This window comes from Ambystoma mexicanum, chromosome 8 (assembly GCF_040938575.1).
Source record: "Ambystoma mexicanum isolate Mex_15411 chromosome 8, UKY_AmexF1_1, whole genome shotgun sequence".
NCBI classification, from domain to species: Eukaryota; Metazoa; Chordata; class Amphibia; order Caudata; family Ambystomatidae; genus Ambystoma; species Ambystoma mexicanum.
This window is the reverse complement of record NC_090929.1, coordinates 1,601,665,749-1,601,677,831: the sequence shown is the minus strand read 5'-3', so window position 1 is coordinate 1,601,677,831 and position 12,083 is coordinate 1,601,665,749. Positions and strand designations below refer to the sequence as shown.

At 45.5% G+C, this 12,083-nt stretch overlaps 1 protein-coding gene across 50 annotated transcripts in view; it reads right to left on the bottom strand.

Annotated features, from left to right (window-relative positions):
* The window catches only part of TCF7L2 (transcription factor 7 like 2), a 602,916-nt gene that overhangs the window by 336,741 nt on the left and 254,092 nt on the right, over positions 1-12,083 (bottom strand). The window lies entirely within an intron of this gene.

Here is a 12,083-nt window from a genome sequence, read left to right as displayed (position 1 = left end):
CCATGATAGTCAAATGTGTGGGATTATGGGAGTCATATACCAAAACATCTGTAAGGACTCAAGATGCCCAATTCTGTTTGAGCGATTATTGTATGAAAAAATAGTTATTTTAATACGTTTCCGATTGATTTGATAGATGTAAGCGTTATAAAAATGGGATTCAATCTTGTACAGAGGCCCGCCTTTAACCGTCTTGGCACCTAAATGGTTTGCACAGATGTCGTTGTGTTCTATTGCCCTTCCCTTAAGCATGTAACTTTGAATTTCAATTTCCGAAGAACGATGCCAAAGACTTGGCTAAATAATGCTCCTGAAATTTAATTAAATACATTCCAGGCTAGTTTGACTAACAGGATAAAGGGATGCAAACAGTGCAGTAAATAGGTTCCCCTTCAACAGCCACCTGCACAACCGACATTTTAATAATAGGCAACGTGCATTTGAATCCAGTGCCAAAGAACTATAACACGACATTTAGCGCTAGCCCGGCAATAGTTCAGCAAATTACATTTGGCTGTGGGTTAAACAGAAACAGGAGAATGGATGTGCTGAGGTCACAGACACTCTGCCAAATGCAAGATCAACTTGTATTGTCACTTGCAGGCTTTTAGCTTCATACCCACACCCACTCCAAAGGCCTTTTCAATCTTTACCCACAAACACACTCGGACCACCATTACAACGCACATACATATGAGACCCACTATCCACATGTACACATTCCACATGCCCCCCCTTCATCACAAATGTGCACTACAGCCTTCATGCAAAAACAGGCACATTACTTAAACGTGTGAACAGCCCCCAAACGCCTTTGCAGTTCTCAAACACATGAACTTGGGCAGTAACCTCCCCGCACACAAACACACCTCACAGCCCCAAATGCAGACACTATCATTTCCACAGGCCTACATCGACATAAACGTTAATTGATTGATACATATTTTCTTTAAACTGTTGTTTCAAAATAAGTTTGTCAATCACTTATCTACTATGTCACACGCTTCACAGACAACCATGGACATAAAACCCCAGCATGCAAAGCAGTGTTGGCTAAAATGTTAGGATTGGATAAAGCTGTTTTACCACAAGGTTACAGTTTTCAAGGCAGGTGATGGGACCTACCAAGAAAACTTCCATACAAGCAACACAAAACACGAACAGCTAAAATAGGCCCCATTCCATCACTGTTTTTGTAATTTGCTAAAGAGTGGTCATGGCCCTCACAATTCATAGAGACAGGTTCAAAGTAGATACAAATATAACAAATCAAATTCCCTTCCACTTAGTCTGTAAACTGGTATAACATTAGTATGTCGTGATCAACAACTATTTCCATTTCTGAATACTGCATCCTCCTACAGAGATGTCACTGCAGAGTATTAGGGAGTTCAAAGCCAAGCCTTGTGACATCGTGGCAGAGAGAGCTACAGCATTTCTCCTTCCTGTGTTGCTGTGTTGTGGGGCGAGTGGGGTCTGGCAAGTTTTATGTTGTATCAAAGGGTGTAGTCCACCTCAGAGTTCCAAGTGATGTTATAGACACATTGTGCTACACTCATGTTGTTTATCAAATGTTTTTCAAAACCACCTTTTGGAATATATAGAGGAGTATACAGGGTTCACAATTAAGATTCGATGAGCAGGAGCTAAAACCAGCCGCTGGGTGTCAGGCATCAGTAGATATGAACTACCACTGGGGAACAAGAAGCGCGTCTAACTTCCACATGACATGCACACTTTAACTTATTGCCCATTCTGTACGATCCATTACATTTAGATGTAGCCTCATTCTTCTTTATTTACAGTCTAAAATATTCAAAGTTAATATCACATATTAGCAACCGGCGAGGGGAGATGGCGGCCTCCCAGCCAATAGGGAGGCTCAGAACGTGGGCATTACCAGACGGTAATCTCGTGGCCCTGAGCATCCTCAGAGCTGGTGGCCGCCATCTCCCCTCGCTGGGGAATGAGGTAGGTGGCTCCCCTTACCCTCCCTCACCCCCTTTACCTAATATTTCCCTCCCTCCCACCGCCCCACTTACCTTAAACCCTTCACTTCTGTCCCTGGCGCGTCCGCTTCCAATCTGTGGCACACTGCCATGGAAAGGGAGAAGGGATTACATCGCGGCCATTTTTTCGTTTACTTTGTTTCCTATATTTTGTAATGGCCGCCATGGAACGGGAGAAGGGACTACGTGTAGTCCCTTCCCTCGTTCTATCGTGGGCATTTTTTCGTTTACCTTTTTGTTTTTTTTACTAATTCCAATGGCCGCCATGAAAAGGGAGAACGGGCTACGTTCTCCCTTCCCTGGCCGCCATTTTTTCTACTTTTTTTTGTTCTCCATTGCTGCGTTTTGCAATTGGGAAAAGAAATGCTTTTAGTACCCTGGTTTTACGGGCAGAGGTACTAATTGCAATAATCCCCAGCCCCTCTCGGGGGGGGAGAGGGGTGGGGCGTTACCACTTCAGGTAATTCCCCAGAGATTTTGTTAACGGTGGGCCCCGGGGCATTACCTGAAGTGGAAATCCCCCCCTGCACAGGCTTATTGCTTAATTCAGGTCTGTGAGACACCAGTTTCCCTAGCAGCATATTCACAAGCATTCCAAACAGACGTTCTAGTGGTTAAGTCTCTTGACGTTGGTCCTGACGACCTTAGTTCGGCTCCAAGCTTTCGGCAGCAAAAGCAGATCGTTTTCCTGAAAGGACGCAAATAGATTTCCCAAGATTTCCAGAGATCTGGGAGACGTTTTTAGTCAGATCCCAGATCGTGAGAAATCCGGCCCAATGACCAGTGCTGAGTTACAGAACTCTAAATTCCTACAACCATCTTACATACTCCCTCCCTCCCCCGCTACTGCACCCTAGCACCATGTGCACATGATGCTCCCATCTAGACACAGATGCCTCTATGCCATCATCACAGACTACACAGAATCAGGCGCAGACACAGTACCCAGGTCCTTCTCAACTGCACGCATCAACATTGCAGCAAAGCTATCTTGTAATGTCCCCCTCCCTCTATAACATAACGTACACCCCACTCCTCTTAAAGATCTACCAAAGCACCTGCAGACCATGCAAAGGGCAGAGGTGTTTGGTCTAAACCCCAGTAACATAGCATGGAAAACCGGCAAACTCGCCAAGCCTGGATTGTCACTGGGAAGACTAGTGCAGTTCGAGGCTGTTGCAACTGATGTTGGACGGAGCAGGTAGAATAGCCAGCTATATCATACTTGTGTCATCCTCCCATGGGCCAACACATTTCAGCTGAAACGGATAAACTAGCTGGCATTTGAACTTCCATGTAGCGTGTGCAGCACTATTCCTCCTCCCTTCCTCACTGGGAGGGAGGGGCGGGTAGAAGGAGAGCGCACTGACAGCTCCTGTAGCCCGAGGCGGATTGTGAAGAGGAAAGTAAAAAATCGGAGATGTGGGCAGGTCTCAGGTTTCATGGCCTCGGGCCCCATCCAAGAGGCAGCGATTTCTTTGCCGAAATGTCTTGACAGCAAGATTCCCATCTCATAGCAGCGATGCTAGTCCATGGCCATCCGATGCGTATCTTCCCATTACGGCAGTGTAGGCCTACTTTGCTTAGGATATCATGAACATTACCACGCCTGCAAATGAGATGTATTAAAAACACCAACACTCAACTGCACTGATTTGCGCACGAGGCTAATACAGTAGATTCCTGAGGATTTGGGTAACATGCGGTCATCCCTTAACTGCTTGAATGCAAGATCCGGGTTTATTTAAGAATGAACAAACGGTGACACATGCATTTGGAGTTAAGCCCCAAAGAACCTGTTAATTGCTAGAAAACACACGTTACCGAGACATTACTCTACAATGAGCTCCGAGACCCGTCATTGCCCGAGACGAAAATTGTAGGGTATTCACGTAGGGCCATAGAAAGTCATTTGATGCGGAAACCCAAAGCAGTGATACAGCGGGTGATAGCTATTAGCATTACTAGTGAGTGCCCAGCATGGCATCAGTAAGTATGTCTGTCCTTCAACCCTTGACCTTGTGGGACCAGCGGTATTACATTCTACTATGTCCCCAGCTTGATCTGTGCTGACGCTTTTGAGAATGAAAAGTACAACAACACAAATAGTTTTAAAATGTTGTTGACAGGCCTAATCTGGGGTGTTGCTAGGTCTGGAAAAGATGCAGCGCTATGCTAACGTCGGGACTCGGGGCTGGGTAGCCTTTTGGTTGTAGACCCTGAGCTTCTATCTGTGGCTACAACCAAAAGAACCGGGGCTATAGCACCCACAGTTCTCGCCCCTAGCAACGCCCCTGGGCTTAATACAGTATTATTATTAGCATATTTATTATTTGTTGAGCAACGGCCTGCTGTACAATCATAACTTTTACTTGAACAATGGATGCCAAAATATGCAGTGGCATTTTGATAATATTTTATAGCAGAGAAGAAGTGGAAAGACATACCAATTGTTCGAGATAACGTTTAGTCAATGCTTCGAAGTAGCATTAGCTTAAGTGTAGCCTTTTGTGGATGAGTTGTACTATTGTTGCTCTGGCACAAACTGGAAAATCACAGATGCTGTAGAAAGTATCCATACTCAAAGTTCCTTATATTTCAAATGAGCAGTAAAGGCAGAAGCCTATAGTCAACGTGAAAAACTCTGCTAAACATGTTATAAAGTCAGGGCGTAGATGCATGCCTTCCAATGCTTTCTCAAAGAAGTTCCAGATTCAAACAAGACTCGATTTTGTACTTCCATTCATTACAAAGCCAAAGCATAATATTGGCGTGCTCTGCACTCTCATGGATGCTATTTAAGCATTTTTGTCCTTTTATTTTTACGCAGGGCCACAGCACAAGACCGTAGCCCCGCCTTCCAGAGCTCCGTCCCGTGCATTGTCCTTCAGTCCTTTTCTATCGCAAGGTTGAAGGACGTTTTTAGCAAAAAAGAGGATGCTTATTAGAGGGGACGGTGGGCGTGCGTATGGAGGAAATGGGACTATGAGTAAGGTAGTCACTACGGTGAGTAACTTTGTCATACTCCTACGTCCCGTTCCCTTTCCTTCATATTTTTGGGAGAATCCCAAGCACTGACCAAAGAAAACAGAAGGATGAAAATGTCCCTTATTGGAAAAAGTTTTTAAGAACTGCCTGGCCGAACTGGGCATCAGCCCGGGAGCTCAGGTCGAGACAATAATGTCTGCAAAAAACAGAAGGAGAAGCCCACTTAGCAGCTTTGACTATGAACTCCCAAGGGACATATTTCTGGAAGGCAACAGCAGCGCTTTGCCACGGACCAAATGTGCGTGAACATCCTTTGGGGGTTAAAGGCCTTGAATTTTGAAGGCCTCGGAGATACATGAAGCTATCCAACGTGAGATGGAAGCTTACGAAGCAGGTTTCCCTTTTATATCACCAAACGTTAAAAAAACATAGAAAAAACTTTTTTCACAATGGCATCAAGAATTTTGTCCTCCTTGGACTGGACCGGAGAGGCAGCCGTGGAGGAGGTTGAGGGCGGTTTAGACTGGAACGTAGCTGCTGACACTACCTCTGCCGAGTGTAGCCTGTAGTGAGCGTACATTTTCCTATTTACATGCTGCTCGGAATGACTCCCAGACCTTACAGGCTTTAGCAAGCACATGAAGGAGGCCAGTGCACTCTTGTGTTGGAAGAGTTAACGCTCCTGAAAGTACTCATTCTTGAGGAACCGGAGGCTTGGGTATTGGAATATCCAGCAGCGTCATCATATACAAGACCTGGTCATGAAAAGCTCTGACAGAGTGGGGCGGGTCTTCGCTATCCTGGTCCGCTTGGTCCTTGTCAGTTGTGGCAGGAACAGAAAACGGATCCGCAGCACGTCGTATCTCAGACACTTTGGGCAAACTTGTTTGTGCAACTGGCGTCTTAAGCTCTGGTGAAAGTGGAGGCAGTGGTGGCAGTGTAGGAGGGGGCCCCACTGGAAGAGGAGGAGGAGGCACTACCAAAACCTTCTGAGGAGTAGGAGGAGCAGGTTGCGGCTCATGAGGCTTAGGATACATTTCTTTGAATAGATCCTTAAAGTAAGCCTTCATCGGGTCAGAGCGCATAAGGGCCTGGAATTTGCCAAAGAACACGTCCTCAGAGGAAGGTCTAGGTAGAGGCCGCTCTGGAGGGGCATACCCCCAGGATTGTAATGAGGCTGGTTGGCAAGATAGCCCTCCTCCAAATGGATCCACATAAACTAAGGGAGCGGACGCAGGAGGGAGTGAGACCGTGTGTAGCAGCGGAAACCGTGCACGCCAATCCGATGGAGGGCGAAAACGATTTCTGCAGTAAATGAGGAGGCGGTAGCTGCTGGAACACCTCCTCCCACCTGACGAGCCTAAGCTGGAGTGCCCGGACAGAGAGAGAGTCACAGTAGAAACAAGAGTCCCACCGATTTTCCAGGCCCAAGCACTCCAAACAGAGAGAATGGGGATCCGCCCTTGCGAAACGACGTTCTCACGAAGAACAGGAAACGTATCCCAGCCACTCCAGAACAGACGGAGGAAACAAGACTGTGGAACCGGAGCAGGAAGCTGAAGGACAAGTGGGAAACAAAAAACTGAAAATTCCCCAAAATGCAAGTGTGTCCGACCCAGACCGCGCAGAGAAAATGACTGAAGGGCAAATAAAAAAAGGATAAAAAATTCTTTTCGAAGCTTAAAATGTGCTCCGGTCCCGTCCCGATGGACGGAATATCCCAAAAGTATGAAGGAAAGGGACGGGATGTAGGAGTAGAACTTATCACATTTGAGAAACATGCATCCCTATTCCAACAAGCATATCCTCACCCACTCATCACTATTGTTTTTCCTCTCCAATTCTGGTAATTCTATGGTCTAATTTTCCTTTCCTATCACCTCCTCCCCAAACCTCCCCATCTTTTGCACAGACTAAGTAAGGTCTGGCGACACCCTGGCAGGGTCACAATGTGCCAAATTTCATAGAAGGCCAGGTGCCATAATACCACTACAGTGGTGATGGGCATATTATGAATATTGAATGACATAACATCTAGTCCCATTACAAATGCACTTACCCCTTCCCACAATAACATAGTGCAAATAAATGTGTGTTTTGGAGACCAGAACTGTGCTTTGTATCAAACCTCATGTGCTTTAACGCAACTTTATACTGGCTGCACACATTTCAATGTGGATTCCACTTTTTTTAGGTATATTTTTTATAGACTATTTTCCTGGCTACCACATAAAGCACACTCACTCTACAGTATTACTGCACCCAGCACCGTAATGTAATTGAGGAAGCTGGGCATCTTGTGAAAAGACGGAAATACAACGTTTGTAGAGTTACAACTGGTTTGACTCTAGCATTTGTTTCACACTGATGATTTCAAAAGATAGAGAAGTTGCATACATGATCAGAGCATTCCACGCACACCACCTACCTTTATGTGTTGTTGATTGTGCAAAAATCCCTAATAGGTGAACAACATCTAAGAAAGTGTTATTTCTCAGAGAAGCTCATCGATGTGAACCGCGCATTCTGCTTGACATAGTCAGGTGTAGGGAGCTGCTTGCACGCGTAGTCCCAACAATTCAGAAAAATAAGGGAACCATGGAATAGTTGTGGATTCAATGCCATTACAAAGTTATTCTCTAGATGTTTGGTCCAGAGTCCGCTTAAAGGGATGGTCTAGTAAACATTTTTATTTAAAAAATAGATAGGCCACATAAAAAAAAAAATACTAGCATTCTCCGTTTTAAAACTTCCTATGTAAAATTTTGAGCTATTCAAGCTCAAAATTCGCAAAAGCAAGCACAGGGGCGCAGCCATTTTGTGAAATGGAGGCCCTCCTGTGCTGGCTTTTGCTTTTGCGGCACTAATGAAGGAAAAGCCAGCCAGCTGTAGTAAACAAAGGCTACCGCTGGGTGGCTTTCCCTTCATTAGTGCTGTAGGCAGAGGACGGGGGCCGGAGACCAGAGCAGGAAAGCTGCAGCTGAATCTCGGTAAGTGCTATATATTTATTTTACAAAAAATAAGCACTAGCTGCGGTTTTTTTTCTAAGTTTTCCTGGCTGGAGGAGCCCGGAAAACTTAGAAATAAAACCGCAGCTTTAAAAACGTTGTATTTAAGTTTGCGGTCGCTTTTGAAGCGACCGCAAACATAAATACAACGTTATTGTGTTGCAAAACGCTGCGGTTTTTCTTTCCAAGTTTCTCAGGCTCCTCCGGCTCGGAGGAGCCTGAGAAACTTGGAAAGAAAAACCGCAGCGTTTTCCAACACAACCGCGTTGTTTCTGCCTGAATCTGCTTTACCATTTGGGGCTCTCGGGCTCTCCACGGGGATATTGCGGAAAACAACCGCGTTGTTTCTGCCTGAATCTGCTTTTCCATTTGGGGCTCTCGGGCTCCCCACGGGGAGCCCGAGAGCCCCAAATGGAAAAGCAGATTCAGGCAGAAACAAAGCGGCATTGCGGAAAACAACCGCGTTGTTTCTACCTGAATCTGCTTTCCCATTTGGGGCTCTCGGGCTCCCCACGGGGAGCCCGAGAGCCCCAAATGGGAAAGCAGTTTTAAGCGGACAACGCAGCATTTAGCATTTCCCATTTGGGTCTCTCGGGCTCCCCATGGGGAGCCCGAGAGCCCTAAATGGGTAATCAGCTGCAGGTAGAAACACTACGCGGCATGTAAACATAACCGTGTGTGTTTCTGCCTGCTGTGTCTTTCACTTTGGGTCTCCGGTACTCCACCGGAGACCCAAAGTGATAGCCACAGCAGGCAGAAACACACGCGGTTGTGTTGGAAAACGATGTGGTTTTTCTTTCCAAGTTTCTCAGGCTCCTCCGAGCCGGAGGAGCCTGAGAAACTTGGAAAGAAAAACCGCAGCGTTTTCCAACACAATAACGTTGTATTTATGTTTGCAGTCGCTTCAAAAGCGACCGCAAACATAAATACAACGTTTTTAAAGCTGCGGTTTTATTTCTAAGTTTTCCGGGCTCCTCCAGCCCGGAAAACCTAGAAAAATAACCGCAGCTAGTGCTTATTTTTTGTAAAATAAATAAATAGCACTTACCGAGATTCAGCTGCAGCTTTCCTGCTCTGGGCTCCGGTCCCCGTCCTCCGCTTACAGCACTAATGAAGGGAAAGCCACCCAGCGGTAGCCTTTGTTTACTACAGCTGGCTGGCTTTTCCTTCATTAGTGCCGTAAAAGCAAAAGCCAGCACAGGAGGGTCTCCATTTCACAAAATGGCTGCGCCCCTGTGCTTGCTTTTGCGAATTTTGAGCTTGAATAGCCCACAATTTTACATAGGAAGTTTTAAAACAGAGAATGCTAGTATTTTTTTTTTTATGTGGCCTATCTATTTTTTAAATAAAAATTTTTACTAGACCATCCCTTTAAGATGTTCTCTCATATTAGAAAGCGCAATTGAGTGCTACATGGTGCCAAGATCTGGGCATTGCAAGCCATGGTGAGCGGGTAAAGTTGGTTGGTGACATGCTATGGGAAAGGCCCTTCTAAAATGCCAAAAGCCTGGGGTATTCAGTGCTTGTACAAAACAGGGAAATAGAGGGAGCAATGTGTGTTTACTGGATTGAATTGACAGTGTGAAACAGGTGAGAAAGAGTCTGTGATACATTTAGGAACAGGTTGAGAAGATGCAAGGGAGTATTATAAATGGAGGGACAAATTGAAAAGCAAAGGACAAAAAGACACACTGTGGAAAATAATAATGTAAATGACTGTTGACTTCGCCTTCAAAGGGAGTCCAGTATGAACTGCTAGGCGATGCCCAGTCTGTGCAAGAACCAATGCAGACGCAGTGGAATATACACCATGGTGAATGACAGGTTGTGTGCAAATGACCAGGATTTCAAACATTACCCACAACATTTCATGGTCACTGAATTTCTGTAAAAACACACCAGATATTTTCAGACAAGGTGGAACTGCGAACCAAGAGAAGCCACTGGGAACAGAGGGTACTGTGTGAGGCTCGGCCATGATCAGCACCCTGCCTCACTCCATAAAACCAGCCCAGCCAACGAGCAGGAGTGCCAGGTGTGATTGTGAATGACTAGTGGACAGAGTCACGAGAGATGGTCTCTAAGAGCTACAAGGGAAAACAATGGGATGTCCAGTACGAAAGCAGCAGAGTAATTCGGAGCTGGGTCGGACCTATTTAGTCAAGGCTACAGTTGCGAGATAGCAGCCCTGAACTTGCAGTGAACATGCTCCATTACAGGTATTGTGTTCATTTGGTTGGACAACATGCAGGATGGCCACTTGACAGATTACAACTTTCCATTCTACACTGACAGCATCATAGACAAGAAGTCAAATGGCAATTGTCTAAGTTGCTGCCTCGAAACGTGACTTGGTGCACTATTACAACAAATGGGACCACACAAACAAAAGTGGGCAGTTAATCCTAACAAGGTTCTCCCAGAAAATGTGAGTATGTTCATGTGACAAAATGATTACTGCTCTGCAGGAGTACAGGGATGATTGGAACTCCTACTCAGCCACACCCTACTACTAAACCAGCAGTGATCCCAATCATAAAGGTAAAACTGTCATGAATCATATTCCTCCTAGTCCTTGTGGCGCAAGTGGAATTGCATGGGAGTAAGATCCCTTAATTACACATCGAACATGGCACCCAAGTGATCCTCAGGAATTAAACATTTACAACTGTCTAGTTGTTCTCCAAATGGCCACTAGCAAACTGCTTATAATCAGAACCACTCAGAAAGCCTATGTAAGCGATCAGCACAGCCTGCCTGGTGCGTTGCTTCAATTTTAACCTTAACACTACTGTAAGTATTCTTCTTTCCTATCTTTCCTGGTAAATCTCTGTTTCTTCCATTTTCGCCCTTCCCTTCTTTGCTAGCTGCTTTCTCCCCTTGTCTTTTCTCCTGTCCGCCTTTCTCCGTGAGCCTTCATGGGAGGTCTGGACCCTTCCTGCCTTGCAGCCATCAGCACAACTCGTGTACTATTACCGCCGGATTGTTACGCTGATCCTTGCGCAAGACATTCCCCAGACACTCTGGAGTAAATGTTACTGTTTCCAAGATTTCAACTTGTTGCCTTGCGCTCCCTGTGCGTGGCCACGCGGCTTCTCGCTCTCCTTATTCCAGCACCCAGTCTCTCTGAGGACTTTGATGAGGACAACCATTCCGTGCCCTTCATTGCGGGAAATGCTTCCTGGATCCGTATGATAGCTCTATTGAATGCCCATGATAACGGCATCTCATTCTCCTATTAGAATTGCTTGTTAGCATTTACATCACACCAACCACAGCCTGCCCAGTTTCCCTAAGAAGGCTTATTATTTAAGAAGGCATATTCTTACCTCTTATGCCCTGACTCCTCCACACGCTGTTCTTTTGTCTTTACTAGTGGTACCTTTTACTGCAGCTTTATGTAAAATTACAAGGCTCCACCACTGCAGTGACCACAGCTCTCACCTTCCAAAAGAACAGTTTTCTGATCACCAATTGGGTTCTATTCACCAGGAGGATCTCCCAGGCTTCCCCTAGGCTCCGTTTACACCTTTCAGGGACCGGTGGAGAGTGTGGAAGGCTCCCCATTTACACAATTTTGAGACAACGCTTCATAAGAGGTAGTTGTCCATTGTGATTACTGTAACATTGCATTGTAGTCATAACAAAAATAGGCACAGCCCAACAGGAACATCACTTTGCCTTTTTAGGTTGCTTGTGCCAAGGGTAAGCTTTGCTCTTCTGGGGGATGTGATCTAACACAGACGCAGTCCAAACAACAAAAGTACTGTGGTACCAAAATAAAACAATGTTTCATCAAGGTTCTAAATAAATAGGATGCTTTAAAGAAACTAACAATACAAACACACTCATCAGAAACACAACAAACTGACAGGGGGAGAGAACAACTTCAAATGCCTTTAATGCTTGTTTTTTGAGTTCAACAGTGCCTAGTTAAGCTTTTAGGTGCTTTGCAATGGATAGAGTTGGTGGTGAGATGTTTAGATTCGGTTCTTCCCAGTGGATGACCGGGTCAAGACAGTTGATTGATCAACTTGAAAAACAGCTGGAGCGCAGGAAGGCGAAGGGTCGAGTCAGC